Genomic DNA, 21253 nt, shown 5'->3' on the forward strand with positions numbered 1-21253 from the left:
GTCCATCTCTCATAGAAGTCCTTGACAAGTGTAACTTGCAAGTAGTTTGACTGCATGTGTGATTCAACCAATAAGGATAAAAGAAATCTTGGTAGTAGTCGTTCACCTTTTTCAAATTCCAAATGAGGTTATTAATCTAAACACCACCAAAAGAGGAACACATCAAAGTCTTCCAACTACTACAAGCAGTTTGGTTTCACACAATCCTACTTTATTTGACAAATTTCCTTTCAGAAAGCACAACAAATTTTTGAAGAAAGGTAAATCAGTTGCATATCTCCACACTTTACAAGAGGAACAAAAATGTTGATATTTCTCAGTATTTCAACATTGTGCTGGAACTTGACTTCTGTAATGTTATGTGAGCTTTTCCTAGCACATTTATCTGTATTTTGCCTGCTGTAGAGAGCCTGATTTGCAGGGGGTTGGACTCAATGATCTCTAGAGGTCCCTTCCAGCACCTAAATTCTGTGATTCCATGATATTTTGTGCACAGATGATGCTACTGTATATTAAGGATTCTCTGTGTTACAAAACAAAAAGGGGAAAAAGGGGGGAGAGGAGGAAAAGAGAAGAAGAGGAAGAAGAGAGAACAAAAACTTGAACCAAACAGAATCCTCCCACCAGCGCTACCTACTTTTTTCTATTTATCATTGTCAGAAACATAATGATTTAATACAATATTCTTATTGAAGACTTGTCAAACGTTTGACAGTATATTCTATGATGCTGTAAATTTAAAACCAGATCCATTTTTCAAACAGTGGTTAGGAAATGAAAGACAATCTTTTGAGAGGAACTCATTTTCAAGAGAGATTACAAAGTCAAAAACAACAGTGCAGTCCAAAACAGATTGGTGCAAAACACCTCAAATGTGGAAACAGCACACACGTGGCATTTTTTCAAAGACTGGGTTTGTTTCCTGCTTTATACGTTCAGTTATCTGGTAGCAAAAATATCAGTAAGAAACAGAGATTCTCCCAGAGCTCATTTCCCACACCAAGTGAAGTAGGGTACTTGCTAAGAGAAATTTGAAACAGAGCAAGTGATAGCTCCTTTTTTTCCTGATTCTTTCCAAGGAAAAAGCTCAGGAAGAATTGCTGTGTCTGATTAGCCACATGACAGACAGATGGTATTGCATTTTGGAAAATGAAGCCTTTCAAGTGCTTGCAGCAGGCTTCCTATCACCTTCACAGAATGATTTTTGAAAGTTCTTTTTAACCCCAGAGCCATTATGTTAGAGAGGAAATGGTTCAAAAGGTTGGTGAGGTTTTTTTTTCTTACTGCACGTCTATTTATCCTATTCACACCTCCTTCAGACCAAGGATGTGTGAATGATCTTCCACAGGTAAACCGCCCCGATAACCAACAGCCTTCACAGCCTGCAGAGCAACACTGACACCTGTGAGATCTCAGCAGGAATGGAGAACACAGGCAACACTGCCCCATCTCTTATGCTGTAAAGTACCCTGGAACAGGGCCAATGTAAGTGCTCTCCACTCTAAGCTGGCCTTCAAATGAGTGATATTTCTCTCCCGCATCCCGAAGAAACAGCCCAGATGAAACGTTTTGAACCTCAGCATGTAAAGATTGGCACAGGCTGTGCACATTTTTCTTCCAAGGACTCCCAGAAGAAGCCTGGAAGGAGAATCAAGTGGGCCACCATCACTGCTGGACTCAGAGAAGACACTTTGCCGACACAATGAAGTGGAAACAAACGCCTTCGTACAAGAGATGAATGTTTTCAGCAACATTTCTCTTTTGCAACAAAAGACTTAAAAAATGGAATACCTGACATAGAGGAAGAGGGCAGAAGGTGGGGCAGGAAGGCATTTCTAGCAACAGAAAACAAAGGAAACAGTTCAGCTCCTGTAACAACAATTGAGTAATTTTCCCTCAGCAAGCTTTCTAGCCTCACTGCTAATTCTGATGCTCCCAATGCAATCTGCCTCCTCCTCAACTGTGCTAATAAGCCTATTTATATAGCTGCAACAAAAATTGCATCACTGAAATGATCCCTTTTCAAATTACTTCCCTCCAATTAACGTGATTCAGTGATTCAATTCTAAAACCAGATGCATCAGCACAAGTGAAGAACTGAGAACCACAGTTGAGAAAGGAAAATAACTTCATAAACCAGACTGTATCTGAAACCAGTGCATGAAAACTGTCAGAGAGAAGTCACCGTGCTCTGTCAAAGGGAACTGAGGCTATCATTCACAAGAATATCAATTACAGGAGAACATGAACTACAGCTTAATGCTCTGATGGACTGTTTTTAAGAACTGCAAAAGTATTCAAAGTTGCTGCAAATGAAGATGGTGGCCGTGCATATTCACATCCATCTTCTCTGCAGAAGAGTAGGAAGCTAGTACTGGGAAATAAGCAGAGAAATGTTGCTTGAGAAAAGGAAACTGCAGAAAATACTCCAAAAAAAAGCCCTGTTAGAGAAGAATACTAGAAGAACTTACAACACAACAAGGTTGCAAAATATCCCCACCTTTAAAATTCCAGGTGATACTGATTTTGAGTTCAAACTGTGGAACATTTGTCTGTAAGCAGCTGGAGCTGAAACCTGAAAATGATTCCATGTGTGGGGAAAGAAGAAATAGTGCTTTTATACTGAAAAGCAAAAATGCAACGATACCAACAACGCGACCATTCTGATGTATGTGTCAAGCAACCCTGAAAACAGCTAAAGCCATAGGATGATCATTTACTGAGGCCATAGGGTACTTTCACACCCTGAGCTAAGCTATAGCACCAGCATAATGAACAGAACGTGCATCACTGCAGCAAGCAGATGGAGGAAGAGTAGAAACAGGTGTGCTATTCCTAAATATCTTTTTTTCTTTAAATGTATGTCATAATATATACCTGTACTCTAAGTACAATTTACCAATGAAGGAAAAGCTGCATTCAAATTATCTCCTTGGAAAAGCTTTCCAAGGTCAGCAAAACATCTATGAGCTCAGAGGACCACAAAGATGCTTACTTTATATTGCTCACATGATATTTTAACTTCTTTTCACTCCTGAATGATAATAGCCTAGAAGCTCTGGCTGAGATCAGCCCTTCACTGTGCTAGCCTGTATAATCTAAAAGTGTGTTGCACCCACAGCACGTCAGTGAACGCTTCCTATATTTGAGAAATCTAAACCAAAAATTGCACCACTAGGACTGTTTAAATACAGCTAAGGGCCTGAGTAGACTTTGCCTTTGATCTAGTTAGAACAATAACCAACCTGGGGTCAGCCCCCAGGTACCTTTTCTGCCCACCAACTGAAGGTGACTGAGCCCTATAGCTTTCCAGAGTTAACTTCAAAGCACCATCAACAGTGACTTAAATAACAATTTTCGATGCTGATGTGAAAGAGACAAAGGATACTGCAGATTCTCTTCTACCTCAGGGACATTGACCTCTGAGGGTAGAGAGGCAAAAGCAACCACCTGGAGACTACTCATTTATTATATTCTGATGTCCCTTCTACAATGATCATCTAATGTCAGTTTTGACTTAAATCAGATGATGCTTGTGGAATGGCTCAGCTGACGTACGAGCACCAGCTCATACCATCCTCTAAACATCATCACCAAAACTTGGTTGTAACTTCAAATTCTGGGTGTGGGTGAAATTATACCTTGGTAGGGAATGCCTTGATGTCATGCCTATTACTCACTGACAGTCTGCATCACTTCCTTTCCATGCCTTGTACAGTATGGTGTACTTCTCCAAAACTATCTAGAGCTGCCCATTCGTTTCGCACAACAGAGCTGCTGGACAACATAAATGAACAGTAATGAGAACAGAAATCAGAACATAAAATTTCCCCCGTTGCAGGAGACTACAGTCTGCAGGAGACTCAGATACTTTGACTCCCTAGTCTTGGAGTCTTGCATACCTGGCCAAAAAGCTTTATTTCAACAATACAAGTAGACACAGTAATCAAAGGGGCTGTGGAAAACCAGGAAGGTTAAAGTGGAGATAATCACAAACCTTATTGAAGCCTACGGCAGTTTTCCCAGCTTAGCTCTACATCCTGACCCTCCGTTCAGCACAGGCAAAGGTGAGTTAGGGCTGTGGCACAGAAACCACGTTAAACAGCCTGCAACCCTTAGATACTAACTCACCCTTGAGGAGATCCAGCATGTTCAGCAATCACAGCCCAGTGCTTGTGATTCATGCAAGTAATCACTTTATGTATTATCTTTCAGGAGACAGAAACTGCTCCGTTACTAAGGGCACAATTCCCACAAATATCAAATGCTCCATGCAAGGAGAGAAGCAACACACTCCCTGATAGCTGTTTGATTTCTGACAAAGGCAGTGCTTGAACTTGCAGAGCACAGGGTTGAAAGCCATACCACATCCCCTCCAGATATCCCATTAATGAAAGAGCAAACTGCCCGAAATCTCTCTCACTTCAATGAAGCCCCAGGGCTCCTCCGCAGCAGATGGAGGTAACAGCTTCCATTCCCCCAGCTGAACCACGATAGCTAGGTTGGTATAGCCCTCTGGTGGTATCAGTCAGCTTTTTATTTCCCTTCCTCAGCAGCCCTAAAACAAACCCGACAAAGCACTCTTCTGTTAACACAACCACACCTCTGCCAGGTTTTCCCAGCATGAGCAGACTGACTGTGAGCTACACGAAAAGATTTTGTAATGTAGACCTAGCTCTGAGCTGATTGCAAATGCAATAAAATCTTACATTGTAATTGTGCATGTAAGTACTAGCAAATTGGGAAGTTAGTGAACAATCAGCGACTTCAATATTGCTGGTAACAAAGAATTTTCCTTGCCACAGACTTCTTTTGAAAGGAATTATTACCTCTCCCCGAATGACTCTTTTTTAATTTACACGCTACATTAGATTTTTCTCAACCATGCAAATTAGACTACATCCACTCTCCTCAAGAACAATAAGCTAATGCTCTGCTGAAAGAATACAGAGACATTTCCATTACTGGAGTGGCAATGTAATTGTACTGCTATGTTTATGAGCACAATATATAAACTTATTGCTCCATAGTGCAAAGAAAGCTCAGAACTGCCATTAAACCACTGCAAACAATTCTCGTGATCAAGACATTTAAAATTGGTTTTCATGCAAGATTAACTATTTTTTACGGTTACAAAAAGCTAAATTAGCGTACAACAAATTTAATATTTAGCTACAATGCAGGGATACAATTTTTAATTATAACATATCAACAAGTCTATTCTACTCTTTTCTTTAATATGCACTAACGATTTTGCCTTCAATCCATGCAATAAGTTTTGCACCCATTAATCAATGCGCTGTTTAAAGGCCAATTAGATATTCATTGAAATGCAAATTGAGGGAACCAAGTCATTTAATGTACTATATAATAATGAACAATTTCATGTTAATTTGCTACTTATTGGAGATATGGAAAACATTGAAGTTATTCGCACTTAAATGCAATTCTGCCTCCCTTCCCATTGAAAGTTTCTAATGCTTTCTTTAATAGATTTAATCAGCTTTCAGAAATGTTAGAACATTTTTTGGCATTTAAATACCTGACTGAAAAATCTGCTGGAACTCCTTCACGTGGGATAAATGCCAATACAGCCATCATTTTAGAAGCCTAAATTCTGATTCTGACTCTGCTTTCACCAAATCCACACAACCAAGGTTTCCCGCTCCACTTAAAAGTAGAACTCTATCACAAAGAGATGAAAAATGTCCTATAAAATTGTGTGGTGTGTGTGTGTGTGTGTGTGTGTGTGTCTCTACAGCAGTAATCTGCCTGCTGAGCTTACAAACATTTTTAGCCTGAAAGCCCTGAACAGTTGGCTTGGGACCTAAGATCCAGCTCTTGTCTTCTCCATTCACTGAGAAGAAAACATGCAGACCAGATGATTGACTTCAGTGAAACTCCCAGTTTAAGCTCATCATCTGGACACTCCTTTGCCTCAAAGCTGCCCAGCTGACACCTTCTGCAATGACAGTGAAGCCACAGGGTTTGCACAGGGTGGAGCTCACTGTAAGAGAGGTGTATGACTGGCTCCAGCAGGCAGCAGCTGAAGTAGCATCTTCATCATGATCCCATCTGCAGCACTTGCCCCTTCTTCCTGCAACTTCATGCAGGATTCTGCCTCTGAGCAACAGTGCTCCTAATTACGATCCCTGCAGAGGACAGCCGTAAATCCTCAACTTTCTTCTTTTTGCTTTCACTATCCAAACTTAAAATTAAAAAAAAAAAAATCACTGTGTTGTGCATGCACTCAGTGCTTATGAAGTGATTTAAAGATGGAATATACGATTTTTGTATGACATGTAAGTAGAGCCAAAGCACGAAAAGCAATTAAAAAGGCAAGTCCTCACCAACTGTAGCAAGTGTTTGCAGCTAGAGGTACACAACAAGGACAAATCTGTAGATCAGGGCTATATGGGTCTGAATAACCCTTGCAAAAGCTAACTGTGTTGAGATCATTTAGATACCTATTCATATGAACTATAGAATTGTCTCAACTCTCTTGTAAGTAGAAGTGAACAGCGAAGGCAGATCATCACATATGTTTTAACCAGTGCACTGTAAGCTTAAATTTAAACTGCCATGTCTTGCATTTCTTAGCCATAAAATTAGTATCTGGGAAAATTCAGCAACAGAAGTTTAGTTATGAAAGCTCACGTTTTTTTAAATACTTCTCCATTGCTCAAAATTTATTTAGGTACAAATCAGTTCAATAAGGAGCAAAAAGTTTATTTAAAATGCTTTGCTAAGAAATCCATATATGTACTTCAATAATTTTAAATGCTACAGTGGAGGATTTTAAGTGAATGTTTAAATGAACAAGAATTTATATATAACAAGAAGTGTTCACAGCAATACACTTCATTTAGTGCTATATTTTGGCAATAACAAGTGCATTATTACTTCTTCCAGAAATGTGTTGGTCAGCCAGGCAAAAGCAGCTCCCATGTGGGAGGGCAAGGACTATTATGTTACATGGTTTTACTGGAGATAATTCTTTACTAAACCAATCAGACCACATAATAACAGCATTCTAACACCAACTACAGGCCCTTGGAGACCAGTTTGTGTGTGGCCTAGATTTCATTGGCTTCTTTACAACAGATGTGTTGGACGAGGGTAGTGTTACTTCATATACTAACTTGTGTGTTCTGTAGGTAAAACAGCACTTATTAAAGTTCTACCTCTCACATATTCATCTCAGAAAGCATGAGCCTTCTGCAAGCAGATTATAAATCCAAAATCAAATAGACCATAGCAACTACAATTCATCACTGTCTATACTATTCCAGAAGTACTGATTATCTCTTAAAGACCTACCAACGATACCTTTCCAGCTCACATGTATGAATACCCAGATACATGTTTAAGAATAATCAGCCACAAAAATCTCTGCAAGTAAGTCAAAAAAGTCTCCCAGAGTATCAATTTAGGTAGCTATTAATTTTCTCTTGTTCTATAATGATCTAAAAACCTAGAAATTGCACTTTTTATGGGACCATAAACTAAACAAAATCCAAAAGCTCTTCTCTCTGATGGATGTTAAAACGAAAAAAAAAAAGAAAAAAAATTAAATCACATGACTTAAAATGCCTGAGTTCAGGATTAAGCAGGAAATAATCAACTTTATGCCAAAGGAAGGACCTCACCCTGCAACTTTTTATTTATAAAACACAGAATTGATGGAAGCTATTTCCTAAATGTGTTTCACAGTAAACTTATTGCTCTATCCAAAACAGGAAGGGTGAAGTTTATCTGCAGAAGACTGTTTGTCTACGTTAATTCTCTCATTCCAATTTCTTTAATAGCTTTCAGTTATGCCCACTGACCATAAAAGAAAGCAATATTTGTTTAAGCTTCATCAAGACGGGCTGCATATTAACGGCAATAATGAGAAACCACTCATCATAAAAGCACACCACCATTTTTATAGAGAAAGAACGGAAGTTTGAAATGCACATATATGTACTGTGCTGCAGTCAAAATCAGCAGCAGTGCATGAATTTCAGCCAAAGTGACCTGAGGTTTTCCTCAAGAATACTCTTCATGTTTTCGATTCCAACAAATATCCTCAGCTGTAAATATTCTCAGAATCCACATTCAGCATTAAAAAAGGCTTATTTTTGTCAATAGGAAAGAGAATTTTATTCTGGAGTGTGGATCACCTGTATTTACATCACTAACACACTGTAAGAGAATAGTAAAAAAGGAAAAAGAAAATATACCTTCCTTTTCCACTTAGGAGCAACTAGTAGGTGAGCTGCACAACAACTACTAGATTAACTGCATGGTTAATTGGCAACTGATTGTTGCTGAGAACTCAAAGCTAATGGAACAGTGACTTTAAACCAGCCTCCAAATGAGAAGGCATTCTCATCAAAGCTTAAGAGTAACCTCCAAATAAACACACAATTTATAAAAAACAACAACAACAACAACAAAAAAACACTATAGAAGCCAGTGCTGCTCAATCACCCACTGCATAAAGAGATTACTACATGAAGTCAATAAAGAACTGTATGTAATGGACAACTTCTTCAGAAAGGAGAAGCAACAGCTGCAAGAAGAAAAACAATTACTTAGATTACCAACATTTTATTACTTAGTTTATGTTAAACCTTAAGGTTTCTGAGAGTTTAGAATTACTTCACACATTATACTGGTCTCACAAATCAGTTTTAGTAGTGCTACAGTAAAGGACCTACATTTTTTCCACGTCCAAGTCATGGTCTTGTATCATCCTTTATCCATGTACTAACTTTGAATATAAAGTTAAGAAAAAAAAAGTAAAAAAAAACTCAATGAAGGCCACATTTTTGAAGACTTCCATAATTATCCCCTAGAACATGGATGGGTATCTTTTCCCATACACAGCTGTGGCAGCTGAAAAGGCCATTCCCCTTTGCCACCTGTCACTATCTGCATGTCAGAAATCATCACCTCTCTTATTTGTGAGCCAGCACTATACAGAATCACCCTTAAAATTTGATTTTAGGCAAAATCAGGCTGATTAGGTCATGTGTAGCACATCAGTTGGGCTGCAGGGAGGAATCGCTTCTTTGGGGTCAGAGGGTAATGAGCAGCTGTTGATCACACCTAGAGAGGACGTTCAGCCTTATACTAGTGAGGCTAAACATGTAGGTCTGAGTTTAGCTGGGACCTCTCACAAAACTGCTATCCAGACAAACACAGCACATAGGATCTGTGCTTAAATGACTGCACATCTTAGTGTGAATCTTCAGTCAAACACCAAACACCTTAAGAAACAGAACAAGAAAGCTAACATAACCCATAATAGTGAGGGTGGAAGAAAGAGATCAGAGAGGATATATGATGAAACCTCATCTCTTTTTGCAAATACATTCATTTCTTCCGTATTTTTTTTAGTGTTTTACACTCATCCCTCCTTCTGAACCTGCTCCTGCAATTCTATTGCAATTCAATTTTGAAGCTGAAATCTGATCCAAAAATGGGTAAAAACTGAAAACATGTCTCTCCCTAAAGCAAAAGCCACAAGGAACAGAGCTTGTCTTTTATGGTTAGTAAATCATATGTCTTAGGGCAGTGATTACCAATTGTGGTCCAAGAGAATGCAATACGAGTTCTGCGTTTACTCAGAGGATACATTGCTGACTGTATCCCAGAGCACTTGAATTAGTTACTGGATACGTTCAGAGCACAGCTCATAAGAGATACTGAAGAATCACAGCAATTACATGCTTCAAATACCTTGGGAATCGCTTATTTTTATTTTGGAAACTACCTTTCCACGTGAGAAACAAGCATATTGCATAAAAAAGTATTTTTGAAGATCTTCTGAAACGAAGAACATTGGCTTCCAACGTCCTCATTTCATGCCTTCATTAATGAGATAGCTGAGCAGCACTGCAGCATCTCAGCACAAGAACTGCTACCTATCAAACTCATTAAAGGAATGTCTGCAGCGTTCAGTGCAGTGACACCAAACATTTTCCAGAAGTCGTCTAGTGGGGTGAACTGATGGAGGACAGATCTGGAACGGACTTGGCGAGGTATGCAAACACACTCATAACTTTTTGAAGTGTTCGCTTGTCTTCAGATTCTGGCACCCACTGAAAAGTTTTGAGTCTGGTTTCAGTCAGTTGTTACGAAAAACATTATGATCTATAGAAGAAAACTGGGATCAAATACTTCCCTTTGGGGGGAGGTGGGAGAGTATTGAGAGCTTTAGCTCTGTATTTACTACATAGCTTCAAGCAGCTTCCTGTGATCCCTGACATCTGTAAATTATGAAAACAGCACAATGCAACAAAGCCCTTACACAAGGACTTAGAGTTCTAGACTGTGCTCTTGGATTTATCTCATGAAATACCTTATTTATTCTTATCATAAAACAAACAATAAAAAAAATTAAGTCTAAAATAAATCATTTGCTGCCTAGAAGCCCAGTTGACTTCATGTGGGCAAAAGAGATTTGCTGAGTAGCGTTAGCAGCGTTATGAACTGTGCTTGCTTGAGAGATGCAGCAAGCTCTGCCTCTGGCCAGCACCCCAACGTGCAGAACTTGGGCACGTCACACAGACAGCTGAAGGGATGGGACTGAGCCTTCAGCTAAACAGCTGGTAATATTTCACATTACCACCAGCATTTTGATGATTTGAAAATATCCTCAAATAATTAGGAAATCTGCTAATAACTGCAAATAGACTGACTTTGCCATATTAATCTGGGGAAATATTTAAAATCTCTTAGAAAAGAAAAAACAAAAAAAGTATTGTAATAGTACAATAACAGTACCACAACACTGTTCATATCTATATTCTGTTTTATATTTTTCTTCTTGCAAAGCTGATTTCTGCATACTTTCAGGAAAGTAATGAGAATGCTTGGCAGTTGTAATGATACAATGTTTTAGTGATCAACTTCTGCCAGTTAAATAATTCATCAGTCTGCTGAAAAACTGCTTAAAATTTTTAACAGACTGACTTTGCACTTATTCTTCCTCTGACAGATTTAAATCCCCTTCTGTATTTCACGTTTCATAATCACCATATTTTTCTACAGATTTCTGGTCATTAAAAGCGGTGTTTTGGGTTCAGGAACTTTACATTATTCACTACAATAATAAAGAGGTAATACAAAAGATCTAGTCAACGACACTGGAAACCACAGAACTATACATGAAAGCATTCAATGACTAAAACTTACTGCTGCAATATAAATAAACATTTTATGCTGCATCTTGAAGCAGAATAATAGCAGCTGCAGATAAAGTCTACTGATGCTAAATTGATACAGTGTGTTTTGGATAAGAACAGCATGGAAAGAGAGCAGTGAAGTCTCTTTTGATAAGCAGAGCTAAATAGTTTACTGCCTGAGATAAAAATAGGCTTCTAAAGGTCAAACTCTTGAATGCAATAGCCAAAAGAAACAGTACCACACCATTTACCTTTTAACCTTACTTCATAAAAGATTACCACGTGCCCTCAAAGATACAGACTAGACGGGGGTTATTCGTACAAACATATCCTGAAAAATAAGGCATTCCTCACTTTGTGCAGCTTTCCAGAACTTTTTTTTTTTTTTTTTCTTTTTTCCTTAAACAAAAACAATTCATGTCAGTCAAGATCTGGCTGAACCACAGTGCCTGGAAACAGAATTAAACAAGGAAAAAATTTAATCAACTCGAACAGACCAAGTCAAATTCAGTAAGAAATGAAATCAAAATGAATGACGTTCTCTCATTTCATTTAGAAATTCCAGCAGGCTTTTTGTTTTTTTAAAATCACATGAGGGTATAAACATTGCAAACTTTCTATTTTCAAGTCCAGACATTTTGTTATTTCAAGAATTAGTATCCACAAAGAATTGATTTATTGCTAAACAAAGGGTTATTTTATTTATTTACTTAAAGAGTACCATGAACTGTATAGGATGACAACAGCAACTGTTTCTTCAAAAAGAAAAAAAAAGTTGCTTTCTGTAGGGTAAGCCAGTAGCTTACGTTCTCAATAGAAAAAGTACAACCATCACTTCCCATTCACCGGCTTGCAATGCACCGAAACCAGTAACTGGGACTGTTGCTTAGTTTTAATATGAACCACTGTTTCACTCCATCTTACTTCAGCTTAGCATTACCCTTTCTCATCTGTTCACCTCTTCTCTTTGTCCTCAGCACTCTGCTGCTTAGCAAACATTACTACAGACAAGGCCATGTCATTACTACTCTAAAGACCTTGCAGATGGTCAATACGTATTTAATAAAGCAGCAACTCTTACTGCCCTTGCTTCTGCAACCACTTTTGCTACACCAGTCTTCTCCACTCCCTCTTCTGGCATGACTTCACTCCAGCTTTCACATAATGCCTTAAATTCAGAAACATCTTGAAAAATATTTTGCATCAAGCAAATTACGTGATCATCTTTATATTAATTGTGACATTAAAACAACTATTCCGGAGTTTACGTATCATGGATTTCTATCAAATACGAAAATATAAAAAGTACATTTCATAACTAAACAGAAAATTTATTTAAAAAGCAGAAACAAACGCTGCACGGCGTATACCTACCTACACATGCATTCGTTCTTTCAGAGCTTTCATTTTAAAGGTATAACATAGCAGTTCTAAGAAGTACAGTAAAGAGCTACTTAAAGGTATACCTACACTGAGCAACCTACACAGAATTGAACTGCAAATATACCAGTATAGTCATAAAATTTACCTGACAAGATACTAAGACACAATTATCAAGTTTTGACCCTGCCTCCTCTAATATCTCAGCTGGAAAACAACGTATCATCATCTCTAACAGACCTATATGTTACTGTTAGCTCTTCAGCAATATATTATCCTATTTTTCAAGAATACTTGGTCTTATAGTACAATAGACTTGGTCAAACAGCAGATGGGAGATAAACTCAAGTCAGATATAAAACATGAGCCATATTACTACAGAGACAACAGACTTTCAAAAATATCCAATATCACTTTAACAAAGGAGTTATAAGCGATCAAACCCTGCATTTCCCTAAAGCAGAAACAAACATTTTTATGATGAATGCCATGATTCACAAAAGTGAATTAAATGGTCTACAGACAAAGTACGGAAAGAGGATAATGCTGCACACTACACAGTCCACAATATATTGGAAGTATGTATCTTTGGAAGTCCTCAATATATAGCACAGGAGTTACCTTCCATTTTCACTGGTACTGTCAAAAGTACTCACGTGCAAAAATCATGTTTCCCCCATCAATGAAAGTGTACTTAAATCAGTATAAATATACAAAGAAAGAATAATATTCACAGTAGATGAAACACTTCTATTCAGCACCCTTCCTCTGAGCTGCTTACCAGGACATGACTAACACCCAGATGGACTAAAATGCTTGAGAGCCCACTCACTATGATGAAACATGCTTTTCTTGGTAGCAAAAATCCCACCCTGACTAAAATAGAAAGAAACACTCCTCAAACAGAGTCCCTTTGGTGACCTACCTGGGTCATGAAAGACAATATAATTGCTTTAAATTGAAGATTTTGTTGACCACTACCCTATTCCCTGAGTACTGGCTGACAAATTATGTGGAAAATTCACACCAAAAACGCATAATATGCTTTTTTTTTTTTTTTAAATAAGTAATTTTAAAAGTCTTTTTTACCTCATCACATATAAATTTGCAATTTTAGATTAATCACATTTGGATTAAGTATGTTAATGACTCAATACCACAACCATTTTACTATACATTCACTAGCGTACAGATTGTAAGTGTCACATTTGGAATGCAGATGCAATTCTCAATCCAAGAGCAGACTGCAAGGATAGTAAGACCAATAGTTTCGTTTTACGTATTCTGAAACATTTCACTGTGTTATTAGAAGCATACATAACTCATAAATGGGCTCAAAACACCAACAGCCTAAACCAAATCAAGGGTGAATCAGAGAGCCTCCCACAGCTTGGAGTTAAACATTTAGGTATCCTGTTACTAGAAACTCAAAGGAAAACACATTAACTGACTTCAGTGAAACAGGAAACAGAATCTTTGAGTTTATCTTTGCTTCTGATTTGAGAGAAAACATTCTTGCAAGAAAACATCTTCCAGCAGTGAACTAAGAAGAAAGGAAATTGTACAGCGAATTGTAGTTATGCCTAATTATAAACTTGAGGAAAAGCTAAGAAAATTATTTAAAAATGGATCAGGAGAGTATTAAGCTATAACTAGACATCCAGTTGGACAAAGAGACCAGTAACTTCATTCAAAACAATTTTACATTAAAACATTCATATCATATTGATTGTTAATTGAAAAGACATATAGTAAGCCAAACCATAGAGTAGAACAAACTGTAGCATAACGTGTTTTTCTAATTCTTCAGCATGCAATTTCAGGTGTTCAGTGCTGGAACAGTGCATTTTTTGCCTCATGACTCCATTATTCCTTCCAGCTGATGCCCCAAGGGTGTATAGAGGGGAAGACACCCAGCAGGTAGCACCTGACAGTTTCCCATTTGTTTCTGGCACTAGAAATAGCAACGAGTTTTCTTGTGTGATGTAGTATCTCCACCCTCCAGCCAAGGAGAAACTCCACTGCATTTGCCCATGGGCTTCAAAGCTTCTCCTGCAGAATTAATTACCACCTCCACCCAAGTTCCTCTTGTTCCTCATAATTTTCTTTTCCCCACCCTCTTGGCTGGGGTTCCTGATCTTGGCACAAACCTTTTTTTCAAATGCAAGTCCAGTCCCACCCTTGTTCATTGCTTTCCACACTCAATTGCCAGCCCTCTCTTGTCACCACAAATCCTTTCATCTCTTCCAGTTTGCCTCCACCCTCCAATTCAGAGGTCACATCACTGCTCAGTTACACATAGTTCCATTTCATCTCTTCCTCAGCATCCTTTTCCTCACACTCTTCTGTATTCTCTCTTGCATCCACTTCTCCTTCCATTACCCCTTTGGCACAGTCCACCTCTCTCAATAAATACATAATTTTGACATGAAGATTCCTACGTTTACATTCACACATCATCCTACACTGGTTTCTCTCTTTTCAACTCTATGAAAAAGCTACATTTTGTTTGGGGTGGTGCACCACTCATTGCCAAAAGCTGGCCTCCATCCCTTTGCTGGGAAAGCTGAGGGTCAGCAGGTCCCATCAATCAAAGTACTCTAGTCTCAGGTTCCAAGGAGATTGCATCCAGCTCTCAAGTCCTCCCAAAAACAAAGAGCCAGTATTTTAAACTCTAACAAAGTCTTTGTTTCAACCATCATATTCAGTGGTAGATAACAGAATAGGATGCATTCAGCTTCAATGAAGATGTGTTCAGCTTTACCTCACAGAGTGTTGTGCCTCTATGCGGAAGGACATTTCGCTGTGATTGCATACTTCCAGTTCATCATCACACTAGCTGACAGGCAGGAAGTAAAACATTCAGAAATATTTTGATCTTCTTTTTCCTAAAGGTGCAAATGCTGTAATGAACTGCAAGATGTTAAGAGTCTGCACTCAAAAGGAGCACTCTGTACCCAAAACTGATTTATCTTCTTACCAAAATCACTGATTATTGTGCCTGCTCTTTCCTCTGAGCTCTACTCCCAGCAAGATCCAAGCTCCAGCAAGCCACCTGGAAGATGCTGCTATGAGAGTGTTTAGTAATGCAGTAGCCCTCCCAGATAAGTCAACTGGGATTCATTTCTATGAATCTTGCTCACGTTCATAGAAATACACAGAAACAAGGTTATTCAAGATAAAAAATAAAAAAAATTTAAAAATGGTGATGTGTCCTAGAGAAAGAAGATATTTCTGGTAGCTTGAGACAGAAATCAATTATTTTTTATTTTTCAGAAGTTTTATCTTCCCTGTGACAAAACAAACAAACAAACAACAACAAAAAAAAAAAAAAACCACCACACAAAAAATAGAAAAAAAACCAGTTACTATGGAATTGACAAAGCCACGTAAGAGTGGCTTCCTGGAGACTTGTGCTCAACCTCTCAGTAAATTTGAGTATATCAGGCAGTGCTTTCAAAACAGTAGATGTTCAGAGATGGTAGCAGGTAGTCAAACAACAGCTAGGCAGCATGGGAACTCACCTGTAACAGCAGGCACATTGCAGGAATCATAATGAATAAGACAACTAGTTTAAAAAAAAAAAAACAAAGCACTCTTGTTTTCTTGATCCAATTTCTTAAACTGTCAAAACTGCAATACAGTTGCTAGCAAATACTTTGTAACATGCAGCTGTGGTTTGCAACAGTAATTTTTATTTTTATTTTTTTAAGAAAAAAGCTAACAAAGAAAAAAATACAGCAACTGCAGCACATGCTTAAGAGGATGTTTTTATGCCTCATGAAATGTGATCATACTGATTGGTCTTTCTCCAGTGGAACTGGAACTGACAGTCTTTTCTACTGTCTACTTGCATAACACTTGTAACAATTAATCTTGGCTTATGCCTAAATTGAAATTTAATTGAAATCTGAGAATAGATGCAAAAGATACAAAGCACAGATACTATGTGATTGCATAAGCTAGCTTTCCCATGAAGCTAAACAATAATAATTTTAAAAGTAATAAAACGGGTAAATTTCTAGTTGTAGATGATCACTGAAAAATTTGTGTCAGCACAGCCTATCTATTCCAATTCTATGTTTAACATGCTTACATGGAAATTTTCTATTCAAGGAGCATGTGACTCAAAAAGTTAATATACGAATTATCTTCTACACTAAGGTGGTGAACTGCTTCTGAGGTGTAATTACAGTCAAGTAAGTACACACAGCAATGAAAATGTTGTAATGAAACAAGTACTTAAGCTATTTAGGGGACAGGAAAGGGGGAAAGACTGCTAGCAGGTCAATTAGCCCATCTATTAAGGGTTATTAGTGTCATTCAGAGAAATGCACAAAGTTCAGCAGTTCAGAAAATTAATGTATAAATAGTCCTTCTCAAGAAGTATGAGAAGCTAAAGAATCATGAACAACCTGACCCACTTGATTTTGTCAGTGTTCAATTTCTGTAATTTTTATGAGTCAGGTTGACTCTGTGAGCCTTTAAAAGTCAAAGTGCCAAGGTAAAATGGGCAAGCTACAACTGCAGAGCCTTTGCCCCATGGGGAATCCTGCCCCATTTATCTGCCACATCTTTGCAGTTTGCCATTAAACATGATGTGCCCAAATGTGTCTATGACCAGACAATTACTGAGGACAGTCACAGCAGTAGCGCAAATAAGAGTCAAACGAAACAGAGAAATGGTACTCATGGGTTGGTAATAAATGATGACATGCATTAGTCATTTACATCCCAAGATAAAAATCTAGTTTATATAATCTTGACTTGCAGAAGAACCACATGCATAAACTACTTGTGCAACAAAAGATTTTTTCTGCATCATTTAGGAAAGCTCTTGTTTCCAAAACCCTTTGGAAATAACTTAATAACCTTATGAAATAAATAAACAGATTAAAAAAAGAACTATAAGGTTGCCTTACATTTTAAAGATCAGAGCACATAAATACTTTCTATGCCAAGCATTATATACACGCACACACATAAATAAATACAATGTGCACTCAAAATAATTTGAACAAAAAAAAAAACCAGACTAGTTATCTGTAAATTGTAGCTTATTTTGTTTGCTTCCAAAATGCCATGCAATTAATAGCTTTCAAATTACCAATGCTCAGAAGGAAGAACAACCTACTAAAAATGTGCAGCCTACCCTTAAAATGCAACTTTAATCTGCTCAGTGGAGTAAGTGCCAGAAGAAAGAAGACATGATACGGACTGTAATTCAGAATAACAAAAGAAATACAAGGTCTATAGAAACCAAGAGACAAAATCTATCACGAAGGTGGTTTTTGACATAGATGATCCTGTGTTTATAGGGGAATGTCAGTGTTGTATACAAACCAGATTACAAATGGATTAGATTTAGAGGATTAAACTACACGCACCAGCAAAGCTGGCAGCCACAAAATAACCTTCTGCTAAATTAAGATCAGCTCAGCAGTCTGCAAAAGAGACACAAAAACCAAAGCTGTAGATTCATTCACACTTAAGCAGATTTTCCATATGCATGGTTGTCTGCGTCACACTCTTCTGTTCCAAGCTCATGAAGCCTGAAAGCTCTCACCTGTACAGGAGAGATGGCAACCAGTTTCTATGCCAAACATCAAATCCTTTCTGCCACCAACTTCCTTTTGACTGCATTTCATTCACTACTTACCAATCACAGAATCACAGAATTGTAGGGGTTGGAAGGGACCTCCAGAGATCATCGAGTCCAACCCCCCTGCCAAAGCAGGTTCCCTACAGCAGGTCGCACAGGTAGGCATCCAGGTAGGCTTTTTTGTATTTTCAGTGATTTACACATTGGATTTTATGAAACTATCTCCTTTCATTCATGACACTATATGTCACAACTACATGCCCGACATACATCCCATTTTATCTCCAAGTCTTTCAGAACACAATACAGACTTCATCAGGAATAATAATACCATTATTATACATATAAAAGACCATTTCTCAAATCCTCTAATGTTCTTTTGTTAAAGCAAGAATATGCTGGAGACAAATTTGGATGAAATTCAAGTTCCCTTAAAAATAGGAAAGGAGAGGGAGAAAAAAAAGAGAGAAAAAAGCAACTCATACACACAAAAATGACACCCTTCAACCCCAAAGGAACTACTGCATTTATTAAGGCTTTGCCTATTCACCATTTGTTTTTAATCCTTTTGCTTTCCCAGGAGGTTCTTCAGTGTCAGTTCTGCTCATCTTTCCAAGCACAGTGACATCTGACATTTTCCTCCTTAGGGAATTTCTCCTAATTAGCTCTTAATTATATATATATATATATATATATATATATATATATATATATATATATATAAGGGTTATTATATATAATAATATATATACATCTATATATAATTTATTATATATATATTATATAATATTTTAATATTATATTTATTATATATTACATATAATAATATATATTATATAATATATAATAATATATTATATTATATTATATATATAAAGGGTTATATATTTTTAGATGGCTTCCTCTCTTTCAAATTTTCCAATTCTGTTTAAACTTCCTTCTTTATACTAAGCCTTCTTTCCAGTTTATTCAGTGTTACAGTTAACAATCACTGATAGCAGCTGACTGAAAAAATGCTATTTAATGGACAAGTTTTTAGATTTTCATTATGTCTGAACAAAAGTTGCCTCTTGTTTTACAAATTTCAACAGCTGGGCACTGAGTGATTCAGGTACAAGTCATATATTTTTGCTATTTTTATTTTTTTACTACATTCAGCAATTTCATCTAAGTACTACTACCACTCACTCATTTAAGTGTACCAGAGATCTACCAGCAACACCTACAAGCAATAATGCTCTTGAGATTGTAAGCAAACATTCCTTCTGAGATCTTGGAATGTGCGCTATTGTTTGATCACATAAATGAAGCATCACTGTGTCAAAATTTACATCAACGACTGGATTTGCCAACAAGTAGAGTTCCCAGCATTAGCAACTTCAAAATAATGTGCTTAGCAAAGAACAAAAATTGTTACATTAAAAAGATAAGACAAACTGCCAAACTCAAATTCTTCCACGGACAGATGACAAAAAGCAAAAGGTGAATTCCATCTATTGTATTTGAGTAGTTAAGAACAAAAATACCCCACTGCTACATGTGTGCAACATTTCTGGTGCTAAGTTCTCTGAAAAGTATTGCCCTATGAGTGCTATAGTTTTAGTAACATTCGCTTTTTATCAGCTTTGCAATGAAGAAAAAGCTGCTGGCAAAGAGCTGAAATGTGGTAATACATTTCCTTATTAAAGTTTACCTGCAGGTGCTGAAGTGAAACGAGTGAGTCGCTCTGATTTTGCAAATGCAGCAGTCTGTAGTTAAGAACACTGCAGTCCATACCCCAATAACACATTAATGCCCATGGAAATGGAAGAGAACATGGCTAAATCACTGTAAAGTGAGGGACTGCAACTTCTAAAGTACAGTATCTGTAGCACAAGGAAAGTTTCCAAACCCTTCTGATATCCCAGGTACTCTGCTTTAAACCAATGTTACTTTTTTGCAATATTACAATGCCTTAAATCAATGATAATACCAAAATGCTGACTAAAACCTTTTTTCTTGCAGTCCTCATAAATATGAAAATACAGATTTCTAACAAACAGCTCAAATTTAAAAATTGAAGAATCCTGTTACAAGAAAAACAAACAATGATATGTGTGAACTGTAAGGATGAAAATAGAAAAAAATTAATTGACTTGATTTCACAAATGTAAAATGCAAGGATAAACATTAAAAAAAGCTATGAGAAAATTAGCAAGTGAAAATTAATATGGAAGAAAAAGTGAGTGAGAATGTGAAAAAAAAAATTACTTGTCCTCTATTTAAGGAGAAGAGTACTCACATGAGGAAATGGTAAGTCACTGAAGGATGAAACAAGACTGTTGGCAAATGCTACCATAAAAAAAAAAAAATAAACCTCTTCAACTTCTCTGGGATCCCTACAGCAAGCTACCCAAAACAGAGACAAAAGTTTCTCTGATTAGGAAAAATAAATTAGCACACTTAACTACATCTTACATTTAAATAAACTAATGTAAGCTTAGACGAGGCATGACACATGGTATGGTACCAAAGAAATTAAATTGATGAAGTGTTCAATAGAAAAACTAGGAGGAAACCAAAATCTCAACAGCTTCCTCATCATTTACTCTCATTCAGATTATTACTCGTCTGGTCTACTCCCATCAGAAGCAAAGCACGTCTGACCTCATCTATAATCTGAGCTAATCCTTTAATGTGTTCTCCAGCTACTCCAGTTCCTCTTAGCTTCACTTAACTTACCCACCTCTTAACTCACATTTTAATTAGAGGATTTTTTCTAAACTAGATCATTTTCCCTGAAACTAGCAGCAGCAGAAGCAGATCAACATGCTAATCTCTAGAAACTGCAGCCCACTTTCTTGTCTCAGCTGAAGACAAAAGGAAAAGTACAATCCAGGTCAGCTTCGAGCTCCTGTTCCTTCATTCCTTCTTGGAGCCCCATGCCCCCAATTTATTCATTTATTTCACTGCAACTGCTAAAATACAATATTGAACCTAATATATCTAGAACTGATCAATATGGTATACACACCATGGTATACACATGGTTTCTCATTACCTTATTCCTGGCCAGGATTTGGAAGCTACTTCAAATTTACACTGTTTCACCTTC

At 37.3% G+C, this 21253-nt stretch overlaps 1 protein-coding gene across 4 annotated transcripts in view; it reads right to left on the reverse strand.

Moving 5' to 3' along the window:
* PPHLN1 (periphilin 1) overlaps positions 1 to 21253 on the reverse strand; it is a 70575-nt gene that overhangs the window by 2741 nt on the left and 46581 nt on the right. The gene's annotated exons all lie outside the window — the stretch shown is intronic.

Source organism: Tympanuchus pallidicinctus, unplaced genomic scaffold (assembly GCF_026119805.1).
Source record: "Tympanuchus pallidicinctus isolate F22 unplaced genomic scaffold, pur_lepc_1.0 scaffold8, whole genome shotgun sequence".
NCBI classification, from domain to species: domain Eukaryota; kingdom Metazoa; phylum Chordata; class Aves; order Galliformes; family Phasianidae; genus Tympanuchus; species Tympanuchus pallidicinctus.